Raw genomic sequence first — 21,028 nt, forward strand, 5'->3', positions numbered from 1 at the left:
TTTTGAAGTGATAGAGCTACACTTGAGGGAGTGCAGAGCAGCCCTGAACACGCAACATCCTCTTTCAGACACTCGCCGGGAAGTGGCAAAGAAGTTTGTTAGCCTCGGAAGAGAAAGGGGTTACTGAACGTCCTGTCAGCCAACTTCCTTTTCCTTCTTTCATCTAGTTTGCTCTCAGTGAGCTTTTTTGACTCATATGTCACCATGCAGTGTGTTATCGCAGGAAGCTACATCTACTGATGCTTTTCTTTAAATAAACCAATAATTTTCCACTCCGTTTTTTGTTTGCAACTGTCTTACATCATTATTTCCATCAAAAGAAGGAAGTCTGCTCAATTTGCGCGCATACTGCTTATGTTGGTGTGCGGTCAGCGAGTGCTGTTCTTTATTCATGCCCAAAGCTTTTCCCTGAAGCCCAACTATGATGACTTACTGTAACTGCCAAGTGGTCATACACATGCACGCAGGAATAATGGCAAACATTGGCAATTGTGACGCATATCCTTTTCTCTCAATGGAATCATAAACAACAAATGTCTGTAGTTTGGCTAAATTTCAAACACCAAAGAGGAAATGGACACAATGACAGCATTCATTAATAACAGGCCGGACAACTAATTGTGCCGTACTGGGCAAATATGTAGACCCTCGTCCTGGTATTCTATTACATTCACTACATGTAACTGGAAAACTGGACGCTCCTGATGCTTCACAAAAGGTGACATCACATAAAGGGAAAGTTTGTTTGAGTTGCATCCGTAAGACTACAAGTTTTACAACTTCCGCTTCAATTTGGAATGACATTTTCAAAGGTACTAATTTGTGTAGGAACCACATCCCTCTCAGAAGCTTTTCTCTTATTTTGCCCCTATTGTGTCACCAAATAAGGTTTTGTTTTTTTTTATCACTGCCACAGAATTGAGATGGTACAATCTCACCAAATACATCCAGTGTCCAATACCAATAATGAGTTCCCATATATAGTAAACCAGATATCAAAGCACCTCACATAATTTTTTTTAAGGACATTCCATTCTAATTAGGACCCGGCCAATATGCATTTCTTTTAGACTGATACCGATTTTGGCAGATAAAAGTAGGGGTTGTCCTGGAAGTGCAAAGAATGCTAGATTAATGAGGCTGAAACTTGAAATCAAGGGTGTTATTTTTAATGTAATGAGTGGTTTTGCCCCACAGGTTGGATGTGAACTTGAGGAGAAAGAGAATGTATGAAACAAAGTAGTGATGAGCATCCCAGGCAGGGAGACTCTGGATTAGTGCAGATTGTAACGGACATATTTGTGAAGGAAACTGGAGGGATGAAGTTAGTAAGTAAGCTTTATTTGTATAGCGCTTTTCACAGTGATTGGTAAATTTAGTATCGTTTGACTAAAATTGAAATTGCAGTCCTAATTTAGTCATCTGATTGTATTTTTTAGTCCAATTTTAGTCAACGAAAATAAAGAGCAATTTTAATCAAAGAAAAAAAAAAAAGAGTAATTTTATTCGACTAAATTAACAGTTCAGCCTATTTTTCTTCTACATACATTTCAACTTAAAACATTTCAACAGAAAATTATAACACACCTATTTGTAATTGTAGTTTAACAAGCAAGACACATTTAATACAACTGTTTATTAATTGTTTCCACGAAACATGTTGAACTAACAATAATATAACTTAGTTTTCACCTAAATTAAAAAAAGGTACATTATTGCTTGAGATTAATCTTACAGTTGCACAATGAATGTAAACATGTGTGAACATACTAAATAAAGTGCAGTGAACACTAAACAATTTGAGTGGTTCTTTTCTCCCACCCGCGTTTCAGTCCTTCTGATTGGATTGTGTGCATTTTCGTCACTGTGTTGTTTTCATTTTCGTTTTAGTCATTGGCGAAATTGTCAGTCAATTTTCGTTATCGTTATAGTCCCAATGAATGGCTTCTACTTTAGTTTTTGTTTAATTTTCGTCTGACAAAAAAAATTTCATGATGAAAAGTATGACAAAAAAATTTTGACGACGAAATTATCACTGGTATATGCTCTACTGAATGCCATTTTAATATGACCTCGTTTTGAAAGTCAGATCATGCAGGTGTAGTTCATGTGTCAAATGAGAGTATACACCATTTGTGTGAACATCTTGCCCACTACTATCATGCCCTTTAGCTGACTGGAATGTCTTATCCATGAGGGTATGTGTATGTTAGTTGATTGTGGCCAGGGTATATGCATTATGATGTATGTTCCAATGTTTTCTCTTCCCGTACTCTGTGGATTCGATCACCCATATCACTGCAGGGTGAAGTGGGTCCTGGCTACCAACAATATCACACCTGTCTTTTCTGAACAAGTAAGCCTGCTGAGAACTATCAAGGTTCTGCCTAACAGTTTGACTGAGTTTCTTTCCGTAGAAGGATCTTTTATGCTATATGATGTTTGTTGATGTCAGGAACTATCTGTAATTACGGAGTCAACAGCCAATCAGAGAATTCCATGTCAGTACTATTACTCACATGTCTAGCCACAACCAATGAGATTGATTGACTGTCTATTTAAGGGTCTGAGAATTGTGTGTGTTTTGCCGGATTATTGCTCAACTGTTCCTGTGTACAGCTCTAATAGGTTCTGCTTCTCAATGTGAATAAAATTGATAAAATCTTATTTGTGTCTGCATTTGGGACCTTACCTCTTATCACACAACATACAGTGCAGTGCAAAGTGAAGGTAACTCATAAAAGTGCTGAGGATAATAATATGCCAGTGTCACTCTGGTAGTCGGGAGATCAGAGTCGTTAATTATCCTGCCTGCTGAGGGGAAAAAGCTCAGTCTGTGGCGGTTTTCACCGCCTTGGGCAAATGGAGCCTTCTCCCAGAGGGGAGCAGGGTAAAGAGGCCATGACCAGGATGGGAAGGGTCAGTTAGCGTCTTCCTTGCCCTCCTCAGTGCACTGGAATCGTGCATTGACTTGTGGGAAGGCAAGGGCAGCCGATCACCACCTGTGCAGAACCAATCACCCGCTGCAGCTTGGCGAGATCTCTTGCCACTGTGGCGGGGAACCAGGTGATGATGAATTTTGTGAGGATGGATTCAATGATGGCCAGACCCATCACCATAAAGAAATTGGGGGGGGGGGGGCATTACCTTTTTTTGGGGGGGCACACTTCATCAACCTAAATCTAATGTTCATCAGGTTGAACAGCGGCATTGTGACAACTGCAAAAGTGCTCAGAAATATTTTCTGTCACTTAAAAGCGGAAATCTGAAATCTAAAAGACAAACTGAAAAAAATGTGTAGTTAATTTTGCATTTATTCAACTCAAAAGTTCATTTGAAACAAATCCACTCTTCACTTCTATAAACAACTATGTCCGAATGAATGACTGCAACCCAGCCCCTTCTATCTGGAATTGGCTAGCAGTTGTCTTCATTTGCATGTTGGAATAGGGCTGTACGATATGGATATCATTTTTGCCAGACATCTCTATTCTTTGATCTTTGACTCAGCATGAGACTTCACATCATTTTACTTTTTTTTATGGTGCCTTCTGTATTTTGTGTTATTTTATTTCTATACTTATACAGATTTCTTTTTTAGTATTAATTTTATTTGCGTGTATACTTATCTACTTATATTTACTCTAATTAATTTTATTTTGTGTTATTTTATTTCACTTGTGTCTACTAAAAGACTAATTTCTATTCCATGCACAGCACTTTGTATGCAGCAATTGATGTTTTAAAGTGATTTAGAAATAAGGTTGAGTTATGTCGATGATATACAGAAACAACATATGGGTTCAGTGGAAAAACTAAGCAGAATATCAATCCAAAAGGATGTGTAAAGTGCTGTTTTTTAAAAATTAGAACTTCGTGACAGTCATCAACATGAACAAACTTGGCAATAAAAAAAGAGAATTCAACTCACATTGTACTGCAACTGCTTTAGTGATAAATAATTTTATGCTCCTTAGTTGTTGTTGTGTATGTGTGACTGCTTGGGTCTGTTAACCGCATACTGTGTATTGTTACAATTCATCCGTGCTGTGTGGCTTGACTAATTAAAATAAAAGTTTGCCACTCACTTGTAAACGTAACCAATGGACTCAGGATTCCCAATGATGTCAACTGTGTCATCCTGGATCGGGGTTTGGTGGCTTCCATTAAAGCGGCACGACGTGCTCGCTGCTCAGTCTTTATGCCAGCGCCACCCGGCAAATGCGCACTATCTACCCGGAAGTAGATTTGGCTAAGGCACGTCTGCAGAGCGCGCGTCATACCCCCCACCCCACCCCACCCCTCGTGATCCGGATTGTAATTGGCTAGCCTTAGTTGTCAATCAAAGCCAAATTTGAAAGGAGGTATGTGGTTGGCTGGCACGCCATGCTTTACTTGAACCAGAAGGCGCAAGTTTACGTGACTGATAGGACGAATAGTTGGTGAGTCATCTTGCTAGGGCGGGCACGGCTGACTGACAGGGCGGGCACGGACCCCCAAGGGCCGCCCATGGCGACGGGACCGATGATGGCCATATAGAAATGGGCCATCATAGACCTCGGCAGTCTAAATTTGATAAGTTGCCTGAAGAAAGTACAGCCTCTACAGGGTTGTGGTGTTGTGTTCCCACTTTAGGTCCTGGGAGATGATTATGCCAGGAAAGCAGCATGACACCACAAGGGATACCTCGATACCCCCAGCATGACGGGAGGAGGCGGGGCTGCATTCCTCTGGAAGTCGATCAGCATCTCCATCTGTTGTGTTGTCAAAATTAACACGGAGATATAGCACAATCTATACAAAGAAACGCTGGATGCAAAATACAGCCCTTCATAATTCATGGTCCGTATTAAAGTGTATCTCCGGAACAACATTTATGAAGTATTGATACATATATTGTAAATTGTGATAAATACTTAGTGTTCCCATTTATGTGTCTATTTTTTATTTGCCAAAATAAGCTAGCTCGTTAATTTTAATACTAGTCACCATGTTTGGGGCGGATATGACGTCACCACATTGTTAAAATCAACAATAATAAAATCACAGTAGTACTTACTGGAAACAACAGAAGACAAGCATTACTACTGGCAGGTAGGCTACTAGGACACAGGTCTCAAACTCCAGTCCTCGAGGGCTGCAGTCCTGCATGTTTTAGAGGTTTCGCTCCTCAAACGCACCTGATTCATCAGCAAGCTCTGCAGGAACCTGATAACGATTCTCATATGATTCAGCTGTGTTTGAGGAGAGAAACCTCTAAAACGTGCAGGGCTGCGGCCCTTGAGGACTGGAGTTTGAGACCTTTGTACTAGGAGATTACAGGTACAAGCACAAGAATAAGAAAATGTTGTGGCAATGGCAACAAGCGAGAACAATAACTGCAATCTACCTCCCGTGAGTCCTGCGTCTAAATAGTCCGCTGATTGAGGTTGCCAGTAGCTGAGACACAGAGGACTCCGCCCACCGATACTCCACTGAAATGAATGAAACACATGACAAGTAGAGGGCAGAAGAAAACAGGATATGACACAATAGTCACTCATAGTGACACGCCAGATCGTTTGCCTCTGGATTAAAGTCCATCATCCACTCTCGCTTATTTGGATATAACCTGATTTGGCTTCCAGCTTTCAATCAAACGGTGGGAGACATACTTAACATACTCGACAACACTTCCTCCTGTCTCATCTCGTTCATCAGCAAACGAGTGTTTTTTTGTTTTTTTTTAATAAATTCATGAAAATGTTCAGTTATTGTGAGGCAAACAAGAAGCAGAGTGTACCATGTTGTTACCATGACTACTGTATCGCAAACTGCTCCGATGTCAATGTCGAGGGGTGTAGGGGAGGAGGGTGTAGGGATTGGGGGGGTCAGGATTTATTTGCACGTGCGTGTTATTGTTATATAATTAAAAAGCATTTTATTTTTAAGACAAAAGTAGTTCAGCTTTTTATGTATCTCACTTGAGTGTTCATATAAGGTTCTAAGATACATTGGGGGCCCAGAATGTTAGCTCACTGGTAGCGCTTTGCGCTCCTAAACCAGAGATGTGGTCGTGGTGCGGGTTCCATGTCCACTCTCACCCCCAACCCAACCCTGTCCGGTTTGTTTTATTTATTTATTTATTTATTTATTTATTTATTTATTTATTTATTTTTTACTCAAACAGGAGAGGCACGTGTTAAAATAGTTATATTGTATGGCATGTTTGAGTAAACTATCACTTGCGTATCTCGAGGCTGGGCCGAGTGTCCTCATTTTTTAGAAATCAGAATATGGTCACTCTATAGCTAAAGTGCCCACCTAACCTACAATATCTTCATGATTTTATATATTTCTTAATAATATTTAAATTAATAATAAATTACGTTGGTTTGTATATTTTACTGAGAAAGTCACTAACGGTTCGCTTTTGTGTGAAGGAGTGTATAAATTGTGGTTCTATAGTACTGTGGCACGGTGGATTACTGGTAAGCACGTCTGCCTCCCAGTACTGAGGACGCAAGATTGAGTACAGGCTTCGGACTTCCTGGGCGGAGTTTGCATGTTCTCCCCGTGCCTGCGTGGGTCTTCTCCCAAGAGACATGCATGGCAGGTTAATTGGGCGCTCCGGATTATCCCTAGGTGTGCTTGTGTGTGTGGATGGTTGTTCGTCTCTGTGTGCCCTGCGATTGGCTGGCAACCAGTTCAGGGTGTACCCTGCCTACTGCCTGAAGCCAGCTGGGATAGGCTCCAGCACCCCCGTGATCCTTGTGAGGAGCAAGCGGTTAAGAAAATGGAGGGATGGATGGATGGATAGTGTTTCACAATTGATGAATGAGGCACTTTCAACTATTCCTAAGTATAATTTTCGCTTAGGGAGAGTACGGGGCAGTACATTCTCCTGCCTGTATCTGCATGGTCATGAAGCAAACTTGCAGCCTATTCATTATATACTCTTCTATTTTTGCTCCACAAAATATAGCTGAGTTGTGTTTGCAATGTATACTCTGATATAAACTGACATTTATGTCAAGTTCTGTAGGCAAGGCAGGAGCGATCGGCACACTTCAAAATGTCTGCTGATATTTCTGAGAACTGAACCAGATGTGGTGGATTCAAACAGAACAGCAGGATGAGACATAAAGAAAGTTGGGATTTCGGACAAAATGTTCAAATGCAATTATATCACATTGTGACAGATTCTTCAGATAGTTGGATTTAAAATTGAATATGATCATGTTTGAGGTCACGTGAGGAACTGCCAAAAAGAGAAATGACTGGAATTATAACCACGTTTCTACAGTGATGAGTTGTCTAGCCACTAAACAATAATGCAATGTGATATGGGGGGGTCATCAGAAAGAAAACTAAGAATGCACTGCGTCCGGTAATAGCGCAAAATATTGCACTACAGCTGCACCCACAGTTGTCCTAAACCAACATTGAGGAATGCCCACTTCCCCCCTCCCTCTCTCTCTCTTTCTCTGCGTGAACAGCCAGAGAGCGACGGTGCACTGTGCCATGCACTGCTCTCATGATCCCGGGATCGAGGTTGCGTCAGGTTAATACATGCTTTCCAAAAATGTTATTTGCGTCACGCAAACGCGGTGTGGCTATTTGCACTGGTGTTAGTGAATTATACGCCGCATATCAATGAGTCTCATCTGCATTGGGGTGGGCATATTTTGCATCAAATGTATGCAAATTACCTAATTTACATACACGCAAATACCACCGGCGCACCGGGGCGCAATCTGGGTGGCAGCGCACTTAGTGACGGATTTCCCCATCTGCGCGTGTTTAGTGAATTAGGCGCTCCCGGATTGCTCCATTTTTAACGGTTAACGCCGTGCAAAGGCGACGCAAACCTTTAGTGAATAGGCCCCTATGATTGCTATTCACTCAAGATCACAGTTCTTTTTAACTTTGAATGAGATTGTCACCATCTGTGCTGCAGTGCAATTGTTGGCAAGTGATGAAGAGATTGCCGTAGTGTGGTGGGCGTCATGTCCGTATTTAAGAAGTTTTATCTCACCTTTTATGAGATGCTTAGCACCTCATCAGAGCTTTTCCAGACAGAGTTGTTGTAAAATCAGGAACTAATACTGGAGGCTTGCCAACCTGTAGCCACAGTGAGTTTGAATGGCAGGTGTTGGTAGATTTTCCACTATAGTAGCACCAACTAACAATACATCCACACCATTCTGTTAACAGGCTGCATCCATTTGAAAAAAAAAATAAAAAATAAAAAAAAGGTTACACTCTTCAACAATCTCTTCAGTAAACTTAAAGCTTTCATGAGGCATTCCAATTTTTAATGATGATGGCAAACACATTCTGTTCTGTCTCTAAAGTGATCAAACGTTTTTCAGCTTTCATTAAGGGCTCAGATAGAAGCAAGCCAGCATCATAGTGTGATCCATGGAAATAAATTATAAATGACATCTTATGCAACGCACACAATAAGAGGAAGTCAGGCAAGAAATTCCAGCCTGATGTCATAAGCTTTGATTGCTCTCATTCAGTCAAATAAATGGACCAATTTACATTTAGATGACTAAATAGAAAAAAAAAAAAACTGTCAAGGGAGCCTTTATTTTGAAAAAGGAAAAAACACGCCAACATCCTTCCTACCTGTCATCTGTGCCTATATTCTCATCAGATGTATGTGCCTAAAGTGTAACATTGTACATGCTTCCAAAAGTCATTTATCATCATTTACGTGGGGGGTGGGGGTCATCCATTTCTGTAACGAAAGCTAAGCAGGGTTAAAATACAATACAGTACAATTGCAACTGTAATGAAAAACAGACATGCCACGCAAAGCTCTGATTAGCTGACAGCACGACCCAAAGGTGTTGATGAGGGGATACGTTAAATTATGAGGAATGTTTCAAGGCATGGACGCAAAGATGATATTGGTCACTTTTTTTTTTTTTTTCATGAGGCTGCAAGCACAAGCAAAACACTGCTCGATAAGGCAAATAGCTAGCCACTTCTACCTTGATGGAATTTTTAAACTAATCCACTTTTTACTTTAGAGATTTCCCCAACATTATGAATTTGATTTCAATTTTATTACATTTGATAAATGCCAGCTGTGTTCACAACCTCTTGCTCGGAAAAGACAACCATGTCAAGGATTAACGTCAAATAGTCACGCACAACCCGTCTAGACAATGTATGAGCATGATCACACCTCAAGACACACACATGGCTTTTGAATCAAGACAGTAACTGTGCAGTCTCTCGGTTAATGTGGAAATAATGCGTGACTGGATGTGTGGATTAGAGGTCTACTGGATAATGTTGGGTAGATCAAGCTCATCTTTGGCAAATTTGATGCAAGCCTAACATAGGATATGTAGAGCAAGTTTTTTTTAGTAGCTTTGAGTGTGACTAAGCTGCAAATGTTTTGCATGTCACAGTATGTGTCAAATAGGTGTACCCCTCTTTTGAATCTTGCTTGGGGCCCCCAAAAAGGTCACGACCAAAGACAAGGGCAAATCAAAGCACTTCCGTCACTCTGCTGAGAACCTGACTGACTGAAATCTACGATCCCACCAGGACTCTGAAAAATTCAGGAAGAGGGTGGTGTTTCATGGGCACAACTTTAAGGAAATCAAAACACTTGTATGAACCATGCTGCAGTAATTTCATCCTATTTATCTTGTCCCCTCCTTCATGGCCCACAATGGACATATTTAACACTTGATTTGTTATTCAACAAGACTAACCCAACTTTTTGGCAATGGTTTTGATGATTGGTGTGGAAGAGAGAAGACAGCCCTGAGCTCAACCCCAATTAAACATTTTTAAGATGAATTAGACTCTCTTAGTTCCAACGTTCTGTTGTGTCATGTTTGTAATGATGTTGTCTCGCGTGGTTTTGTTTGTTGTTGCTGGAGAGAAGAGGATTTGCTCCTCTTTCCCCTCCAATATATAGAAAAAAGTCAAACATCGCTATTTTAAAAAAAAATTATTATTCATAACAAAACATCGCTAGTCATTCTCATGACCAGTGGATGTGTTGGCTGCTAAATGCTATATTGGTTGACAGTTCAACAGTTGTAAACGATCAGCCAATACGCTCAGCAGCAGATACATCTATGAACCATCTCGGTGTCTCGCTCCCCATTCTCCAAGCTCGGCTCCGGCCACTATTTGAAGTTGGCTGTGTTGTGTCGATAGGATTCCCTGATGTCACGGGATGACATGATCTCGGTTTCTCAGCTGTGCTTCTATTGTTTACACCAAATGTTATGTTGTTATTGATAATGTCATCCTCAGCTTATTCTAAAGTTACTTGTGTAAAGAAGACGTATGCAGAATGTCTAGATCAACAGTCCTTGAAGCGGTACAAGTTGAAACGTTGTTTGATGAAGGGAATCGATTGGATTACAAACATTTGCTGGTGACGGAGTCCATGGCAACATTCACGTATGCTCTGAGGTAGGATGGCTCGATCTCAAAACACGGACGTTCTTCCGTCTTCTGTTCTTTTGGCTTTCAATGGTTCCTCTGTTTATTTATTAGGGCTGTCAAACGATTACATTTTTTAATCAGATTAATCACATCTTAAAATTTTGATTAATCACGATTAATCGCTTAATTAAAAAGGCTTTTTATCAACATTTTTTGCCCGCCAAATGACCCCCATAGTTTGACATCAACAAATATTTTGAATGTCACACGCAAACATTTATTAAATGCTTCACTTTAATGCATGTTATGCTTATTGTTCAAACACAACCTGTGCTACCTTTAACGTAGCCATCCGCTGTCAAGCTAAAGGATCATTTGCAGTCAAAATTAAGAGTACGATTAATCTGCGTTAATGCATGATTAGTGCGATAATTTTTTGTGATTAATTAATTAGTTAACGCTTTAACTTTGACAGCACTAGTATTTATATAAATTAATTGTGAATTAGAGGCAAAGAATCTGTGATGGTTCTGTTGTCTCTCTAGCAGTTCCAGAGTGTGGCAGGAGGCGGCGCCAACCTCGCAGGCAGAGGCCTGCTCCCACACCTGAGGCTCATCAGCCTGATGAGCCAACAACCTATTTAACCAGCCCCTCCTTTGGTTCTGTGCCGGAACATTCCCTTGCCATACCTGCTACGTTTGCTTGTCTCCTCCTGCCACACCCTTGTTGTGTTCTAGTCCCTGGTCTCCGGCTTGTAGTGGTTTTTTGTTTCTCGTTCTACCGGTCTATTAAGACGGCTCTTTCTGTTGCTACTTTGGTCCCTAGTGTTTTATGTTGCTACTTTGCGCTTTAGTGTTTCTTCATCCCTGAACAAGGTGATTTTTGGTTGCTACTTTGTTTTCTAGAACTTTTTCCCTGAGCAAGGTGATTTTCTGTTGATACTTTTGTGAACAATAAACTGTGGACTTTGTCTCTCACTCTGCATCCTGGGTCCTGGCCTTGCTTTGCCTCACGGCACATAACAGAATGTTCCGGCCATAATGGACCCAGCAGAGTCAGAGCGCTTAAGGAGTGCGCTTTCGGCACAAGGAGCACTTGTGGGACAACACCAATCAACCCTGCAACAAGTGATGGACCATCTACAGCAACTCACCACCAGTGTGGACCAGCTGAACAAGCAGATGGCAGCCATGAGTCACCAACTGCCGTCGTCCAGCTCCTCTGGTTGCTCGCCCTCTCCATCGGCGGCAACCCCTCCAGCCTCCCAGCCGTCTTCTCCCAGAGAGCCATTTATTCCGATTCCTGCTAGGTATTCTGGAGACTTAGGCACATGTGCTCAGTTTTTGCTACAATGTAGATTAGTGTTTAACCAGCAACCCAGTACTTATGCTACTGCCCAGTCAAAAATCGCTTTCATTATGAGTCTGTTATCAGGACAAGCGGCCGCTTGGGCCTTGGCAATCACAGAACAAGGATCGGCAGTGCTAAATGATTATGAACAGTTTACCGGAGAAATGAAACGCATTTTTGATCACCCGGTGCGAGGCAAGGAAGCAGTTGGCCAGTTGCTGGATCTGCGTCAAGGTAGCCACTCTGTCTCTCAATATGCATTAACTTTCCAGGTTCTGGCAGCCAGTAGCGGATGGGGGGACTCTGAGCTACAAACTATTTTTCAAAAGGGGCTCGCTGGGGAGATAAAAGATGAGTTGGCTTTAAGGGATGAATGTAACTCACTAAATGACCTTATTACATTAGCAACACGGATGGACAATCGGCTCAGGGAGAGACGGCGGGAGAGGAAGATGGACATGGCTCGTCGCTCGTCAACCTTCTCACCGTCCAGCTCAACCGTCATGGGGAACTCCACCGCCTCATCTCCGAGCACCGCTCCTGAACTCCATTCCAGCACGACACCTCGCGACGAGCCCATGGAGTTGGGCAGGGCTCGACTCACCCCTGTCGAACGACAGCGACGCATGAGGAGCCGACTGTGCCTGTACTGCGGCCAGGGGGGCCACTTCTTGGCAAGCTGCCCCGAGTTGCCAAAAGCCGGGGCTCACCAGTAGGAAGGGAGGCACTGGTGAGCCGAATATCTTCCCCCTCGTCCTCCCAAATACAGGTACCAGGTATGATTCACACGACACTTTGCTCGTTACCTGTCCAGGTGCTGATAGACTCCGGAGCCGATGACAACTTCATAGACATTGACTATGTTAAAAACAACAATCTTTCCCTGACTCCACTGACCTCCCCCAAGAAAGTTCTTGCAGTCGACGGGAGGCTTCTAGAAAGGGTTACACACAGAACCACACCCATTAAACTGACACTCTCTAGTAACCATCATGAAGTAATTGAGTTCTATGTGATTTCCTCCCCCCTCAACACCGCAATTCTAGGGATTCCCTGGTTGAAGCTGCATAACCCCCACATAGACTGGTCCACAGGCACAATCCGGAACTGGAGCAACTATTGCCATGCCCACTGTCTAAAGTCAGCCCTACCTGCCAGGGGTCCTAACTCTCCCCACTACTCAAAAGATATTGACCTAAGTAACGTCCCCAGTGAATACCACGATTTAAAGGCAGTTTTCAGAAAGGACTTGGCGTGCTCCCTTCCCCCACATAGACCCTATGACTGTGTTATAGAACTGCTCCCTGGGGCTCCACTCCCAACACACAGACTATACAACTTAACCAAACCCGAACGGGAAGCAATGGAAAAATACATCACCGACTCATTAGCTGCAGGACTTATAAGACCGTCTTCATCTCCATTAGGCGCAGGGTTTTTCTTTGTGGAAAAGAAGGATAAAACTCTGCGTCCTTGCATTGACTACACTGGCTTAAACACCATCACAGTTAAAAACAAGTACCCTCTGCCGCTCCTGGACGCTGCATTCAGCCCTCTCCACAATGCAATGGTGTTCACCAAGTTGGACCTCCGAAACGCCTACCACCTGGTAAGGATACGCGACGGCGACGAGTGGAAAACTGCCTTCAATACCCATTTGGGACATTTTGAGTATTTGGTCATGCCCTTTGGGCTCACAAACGCTCCAGCAACATTCCAGTCATTTGTGAATGATGTACTCAGAGACCTGCTCGATAAGAATGTTTTTGCATATCTAGACGATATTCTCATCTTTTCTCGATCACATGAAGAGCATGTGGGGCACGTAAGAGATGTCCTGCGGAGGTTACTAGAAAACAAACTGTATGTTAAAGTTGAGAAATGTGAATTTCATGTTTCCACTGTTAATTTCCTGGGCTATGTGATAGAAAAGGGGCAGCTCAGGGCCGATCCCTCTAAAATCGAAGCGGTTAAAAATTGGCCTCTGCCTACCAATCGGAAGCAGCTGCAACGTTTCCTTGGATTCGCTAACTTCTATAGGAGATTTATCCGAAACTATAGTAGTATAGCTGCCCCTCTCACGTGTTTGACCTCAAACAAACTTCGCTTCGTGTGGTCTGCCGATGCTCAATGTGCTTTTAACCGTCTGAAAGAACTCTTTGTTAATGCCCCTGTTCTCGCCCACCCAGATCCCGAGCAGCAGTTTGTGGTAGAGGTGGATGCGTCAGATTCAGGAGTGGGGGCCGTCCTCTCTCAGCGCCTGCCTGCGGACCAAAAACTACACCCCTGTGCTTACTTCTCCCGCCGGCTTTCCCCGGCGGAGCGCAACTATGATGTGGGCAACCGCGAACTCCTGGCAGTGGTCCTAGCCCTCCAAGAATGGCGGCATTGGCTGGAGGGTGCAGCTCATCCCTTCATTGTTTGGACGGACCACAAGAACTTGTCCTATCTCCGCACCGCCAAACGACTGAACTCTCGTCAAGCTCGTTGGGCTCTCTTCCTCGGACGCTTCAACTTCACCCTCACCTACCGCCCCGGCTCCCGAAACCTGAAACCTGACGCCCTCTCCCGGCAGTTCGCCTCTGGAGAGGAAGAGAGGGACTCAAGCACGATCCTCTCCCCTGAGTGTGTGGTCGGGGCGATGCGGTGGCGAGTGGAGAAGAAAGTTCAGGAGGCACTTGACAACCAACCAGTTCCAAATGAATGTCCTCCAGGGAAACTGTTCGTGCCACCTGCCGCCAGGACTCCTGTGCTCCTCTGGGGACATACCTCAAGAATCGCCTGCCACCCTGGGATCCACCGGACACTCTCCCTGATCCAACAGCGCTTCTGGTGGCCAACCATGGCTGCCGATGTTCGGGCTTTTGTTGCGTCATGCTCAGTTTGCGCCCGCAATAAACCTTCTCATCAAGCCCCGGCAGGCCTATTACGCCCCTTGCCCATCCCCTCTCGGCCATGGTCGCATATCGCGGTGGATTTCGTCACGGGACTTCCCCCATCCGAGGGCAATGACACAATCCTTACCATCGTCGACAGATTCTCCAAGTCAGTTCATTATGTCCCCCTCCCAAAACTCCCCACCGCCTTGGAGACTGCTAACCTATTGGTCCAACATGTATTCAGGCTCCACGGAATCCCCACAGACATCGTGTCGGACAGGGGTCCACAATTCACCTCTCAAGTCTGGAAGGCTTTCTGTCGGGCACTGGGGATCTCTCCCAGTCTCTCCTCCGGCTACCACCCCCAAACCAACGGTCAGACGGAGCGTGCAAATCAAGACCTGGAAACAGCTCTGCGCTGCGTAACCTCACGCCTTCCTGCCTCCTGGTCCGCGCACCTCCCATGGGTGGAATACGCGCATAACACACTGATCAGCACTGCCACAGGCATGTCCCCATTTAAGGTGACCTCGGGCTACCAACCCCCTCTGTTTCCCAGCCAGGAGTCCGAGGTTGCCGTCCCGTCCATCCATGCCCACTTCCGCCGTGCCAGACGAGTCTGGAGGGAGGCTCGAGCAGCGCTGTCCAGGACAGCGGAGCGCAACCGACGCCTGGCTGACCGGAGGAGAACCCCAGCCCCCGACTACCAAGTGGGACAGCGTGTCTGGCTTTCCGCACGTGACCTGCCCCTTCAAGTGGACTCCCGCAAAATGGCTCCACGCTTCATTGGCCCTTTTCCCATTGACAAGATCATCAACCCGAATGCTGTCCGACTCCGGCTCCCGTCATCCCTCAGGATCCACCCCGTTTTCCACGTGTCTCTCCTGAAACCGGTCGTGGATAGCCCCCTCCAGCCACCCGCCCCACCGCCACCTCCTCCCCGGATCGTTGATGGACACCCTGCATACACCGTGAATCGCATCCTTGATGTCCGCAGGCGGGGCAGGGGGTTCCAGTATCTCGTCGACTGGGAGGGGTACGGCCCGGAGGACCGCTCCTGGATCTCACGTGCCCTCATTTTGGACCCGCAACTGCTGCGTGAGTTCTATGCCCGTAACCCTGATAAGCCTGGTCGAACGCCGGGTGGCGTTCCTTAGGGGGGGGGGTACTGTGATGGTTCTGTTGTCTCTCTAGCAGTTCCAGAGTGTGGCAGGAGGCGGCGCCAACCTCGCAGGCAGAGGCCTGCTCCCACACCTGAGGCTCATCAGCCTGATGAGCCAACAACCTATTTAACCAGCCCCTCCTTTGGTTCTGTGCCGGAACATTCCCTTGCCATACCTGCTACGTTTGCTTGTCTCCTCCTGCCACACCCTTGTTGTGTTCTAGTCCCTGGTCTCCGGCTTGTAGTGGTTTTTTGTTTCTCGTTCTACCGGTCTATTAAGACGGCTCTTTCTGTTGCTACTTTGGTCCCTAGTGTTTTATGTTGCTACTTTGCGCTTTAGTGTTTCTTCATCCCTGAACAAGGTGATTTTTGGTTGCTACTTTGTTTTCTAGAACTTTTTCCCTGAGCAAGGTGATTTTCTGTTGATACTTTTGTGAACAATAAACTGTGGACTTTGTCTCTCACTCTGCATCCTGGGTCCTGGCCTTGCTTTGCCTCACGGCACATAACAGAATCTTGTTATTTTGAGACCAAGTTAGTTCCCCAATCACATACTAGCTTCAAGCACTAGCATGTTTACTACAACAACATAGTTAAATGTGGATTCAATGATGTTCTCGAAAAGTGGAAGCCAAACATCTTTGTCACGTTTAAAAAAAACTGCTAATACGGAAGACAATCTTACCAGCTCTGCTGCTCGTCTGGGGGAAACGCCTCTCAATTGTCGCTAATGTCCGAGACTCCGAGCTCATCTTCGTCATCATCTTAATCAGTCCCTGCAGCCGGCCTCGCTTCATGCGGATGCCCTCTTGCGGCTCTCAGGTTTTTTCAAAGTACGCGGTCAGCTCGGTGGAGCTACAACGATGAATGGCCGAATCCGAAGCTCACTACACGAAGCAAACACTCAAAGTGTGCATGCGCGGCTAGGAATGAGCACGCACGACGTCGTTATGCAGATTGATTGACAGAATCGCGAAACAATCGTTAAGATGATCCACCCGGAAGACGCAGCCACAAAAATATCCTTGAACCCACCTTTAACTCATCAATTGTTTTCATACACTTTGACTAGTACGTATGACTATAATTTCAACTTTTGGGCTGCTAGGAATGGAAAATAGAGACCTTAACGCAGGTATTTGAAGAAATCTCATAATACAGGGGTGGGTAAACTCGGTCCGGTTTTGGATGTTTCCCTTCTCCAAACAGCTGATATATAATCAGCTCAGCAGTAAGCTCTGCATAGCCTGTTCACGATCCTGTTGATTGGAATCAGCTTGTGTTGCAGGCAACAAAATCTTGGACCACTCGATCTATTTTTCGCCAGAGCAGATCACATGTATCACGATCGCATTATGGTAAAATGCATTTTAACCCCTTGTCATACGAGCAATTTAGCCGAAAATGCTTTAAAAAAAGTTGCATTCAAAGTAAGTTTGAAGCTGTTCCTGAACCATTTAGAGTATCGGCATAGTTTATAAAAAAAAATTTAAGAATGTTTGCCCGCCAGAGACCATCCGAATTTTAAGGGGTTTTAATTAACCACCTTACAATAATACTTACCTTAATTAAACAAAATGGTCAGAACACTTTGGTAGACTTTGTTGGTTAGAAATCTTTTTAATTTATCCTTGCAATCCATGCGTTTCTTCTCCAGACACTTGTTTGTTTGTTCACATTTGACATTCCCAGCACCCGTGAACGGCACACAATGTGGGCCACATGACTCCATGTAAATATTATCTATACCTTCCAGTCTCACCACCACAATGATTTTTTTTTTTTCTCACAGAACAAAATGATGCTGTCCCGCACTGTTTTTATTCACCATGCAGTGTGTGTCTGTTTTCTTTTCTTTTTTTTTTATACTTTATTTGGCAGTGTCTGTTTATTATTATTATTATTATTATGATGATGATGATTATTATTATTATCATCATACACAATTACTATTATTTTTACATTACATATGTTCTTGCATGATCCTTCATTTCTATATCTACATTTACACAAAAATATATATATTTTTGTTTTACTATCTTTTATGTCATTATTTATTCTTCTCTTTAATTAGTTAATAATAATTAATTAATTAATCTAATTAATCTAATTAGAATCTCCGAAGAGTCCTAACGGTGAATAATGGGTGCTAGCATTTAAAGTTTAGGTTAGAATGTAAGGTGACGCTCATAAAAGTGACTTACAGTCAGTTAGGTCAGTGTGAACAGATGTGTTATTGTCCGACATGGACTGTGCTACCTTGGAAAATGCTCAACAGGTGAGCAGTTGTCATTCTTGTAGTGTTGCAATATTTTTGATTGAGAAACACGCACAGAGAATGACTGTATAACAGAGGTTATGAAGTTGTAATAGACTACAGTGATTTGTAATGTAATATAAGCAAAATAGATGTCTTCAGTCGTCTCTCATCCATCGCTAACCAACACGTTCAGTATCAATTCTGTGTTCTACACAGTACAGCCGGTATATCCCTCTGTGATGCACAGCAGGGAATAGCATACTGTACGTTCCAGAAATGAAAGATGGCTGAGTTCTTCTGTTTGATGGACATCACTCGTGTAATTTATTGCGATCCACCCATACCTTCATTTGTTGTCTTTGCAGAGGGCACTGAATGTGCACAGGTCAAGGTTATGCTTATTAGAAAAATATACTGCCCACATGTGCACAATGTAAACTGAATGTATGGTATGCTGTTAGAGCGTAGACAAAGCTTGAATTCAGGCAACGCTTTTTGGAGTCCTGCTGGGACAAAGTTGCACACAATGTAATCTGTTGCAGGTTTTCTTTCTCTTCAATTTATGCGAGCAAATCTGAGACCCAACAAACAGGCCACCTCTGCTAGAATGTGAGAGCTTTTGTTTCAGTGATTTTTCATAAATATGTATATGATGAAGTTTAGGACATGACCGATAGCCAAGGCTTGACTTGTTTATCCACCCCTAACCACTAAGACTTGCTTGTTTGATTTTAGGCTTGATCTTGCAGGCAACAAAATCTCTTTTTACCTCTATAGCTTGTGTCTTTCGTAACAATTAACTGCAAGCATGACTATATAGTATGTTGTTGATGGTTCCCTTCCTTTGACCAAACAGTTGTGTCTGAAAAGTTTAAAATTCCATGAAACATCAATCCATTATAGTCAATAAACCTAACATGCATGTTTTTGGAATGTAGGAGGAAGCCGGTATACCTGGAGTAAACCCACACAAGCATGCATGGGAAATTGGCCAAAGATCTTTGGTAGGAAGACACATCTGCATATAGTTCTCGGCGCTAAGGTATTTCTGAATTAAAGCATTTTGCTCACAAGTTAAATGGAATCACAGCAGCAGTTAAGTTGATGGCCCAATAATTGAGGTTAACATCCAGTTGATGTCTGTGTAAACACTGTAGGAAGGCCTCAACAATTTCGCACTTCAAAGTTGTCGCACCTTTTTTTTCCCCGCGGCCCTCGTGAGGATGGTTCATATAATGGATAGATGGATGGAATACTAAGTCTATCATGCCAACATTGTTTAATATTTTGGGATATAGATGAATTTGCTGAATCTGCTAACATGTAAATCAGGCTTGAGCAACATTTGCTTTTGAGCCCACCAATAAATCCATGAAGCTCAATTTAGGAGCTTGAAACACTATATTGTCTGGACTGCCAATAAATCAAGTGGATGATGCCTCACAACATCCACAACTCAGCAAATAAATTCAGGCATAAGTTGGGTCCAAATCCAAAGCAAAGCAGTGCCCTCATTTAAATGTGGCTTCAAAATCATGGGCTCCCAACCAGAAAATGGAAAAAAAAATAAAAAGAAGGGGAAAAATGGGATATCCACCAGACCCATCCAGCCACTGGATGAACCACTCTATCAACTGAGCCACAGCCGCCATTTCTACGCAGAAATGCTGGTGCTCATATTATCGTTATTCTCCTCTGAAGATATAACACGATAAAAAGTATTGAGTATTAAAGCTGCACACAATTACAAATGTGTAGGGGAGAATGGGGTACTTTTAGCCAAGGGGCAAGTACTTCTTACCCCTGTTATTTGGAAAACCATAGAAGAAGTTGGTCATGTGACCGCATATCTTTGAAGAGACATCCATTTCGCTCATCCGGTAAAAAAAAAGAAAAAAAGGGAGACTTATGAGAGGTAAGCGCATAAGTTAAAAAAAACAAAAACATTTTTTACACTCCAAAATAAAATTTCTATGATAGGTTTTTTCTGGTTATGTTTGAATAATTATAGACAACTTTGAAAACAGTTCACACGTTTTGGTGCGTTAGTACGTTATGAGTCTATGGTCAGCATGATGCTGGCACAAAGCAGCTGGGGGATGCATTTTTTCCTAAATGGTGGGCTTGGGGTAATTTGTACCAAAGGACCTGGTTTAAGTTGTGCCGATGGCACTTCCCTTAAATAATGGTTATTTACTCTATCTTACTTTATTGTATTTTATTGTTGTTGTAAACTGTATTCTTACATTTGATCACTAAAAGTATGTGCCATTCTTAACTTCTAACCAAAATTCATCATGCCACCAGATACAAAATGAAGACAGGGTTTCCATTCCTCTTGGGGAGTTGGAAAGAGGGGAAAGGAGATACAAATCTGCAGGATGGCCATTTAAAAAATAAAAAATAAATTGTTACGATGTGGATGTTGTGGGACCCAAAGGCGGAGAAAGACGGCAGTGAGACAAACAGGAAGGACAATGTATGGAGCTTTAGTTGCTGAATAAAGGACTGGACGAAACGTGAGAAGAGTTGGCATGATGATGGACAGAAGGCAGACAGACTTGGCATGGCGTGAAGACTTGGCGTGGCGTGACCTGGTTTGACATGGAGAAGACTCTGAACTAGACGGGAAGAAACTGGACTTAACGTGGAGAAACTTAACTAGACACTACTCTACTCTACTCTACTCTACTCTACTCTACTCTACTCTACTCTACTCTACAAGCATACACACCTTGACAGGACAAGACAGTACAACAATGCTCCCACAACTGCGTGAAACAAACACCACTCCCTTACACCAACACTAATGAACCACATACAAGACACACCTGGGACACACAGCAGGCAGAGGGAACTAATTAGGTCACACATACTGGGAAGGGAAGGGAAGACACACGCAGGTGGACAAGGTTAACAATGATGAGACTGGGGAAAAACACACATGAACACCAGACAACCAACACACTC

Source organism: Festucalex cinctus, chromosome 7, assembly GCF_051991245.1.
Source record: "Festucalex cinctus isolate MCC-2025b chromosome 7, RoL_Fcin_1.0, whole genome shotgun sequence".
Taxonomy (NCBI): Eukaryota; Metazoa; Chordata; class Actinopteri; order Syngnathiformes; family Syngnathidae; genus Festucalex; species Festucalex cinctus.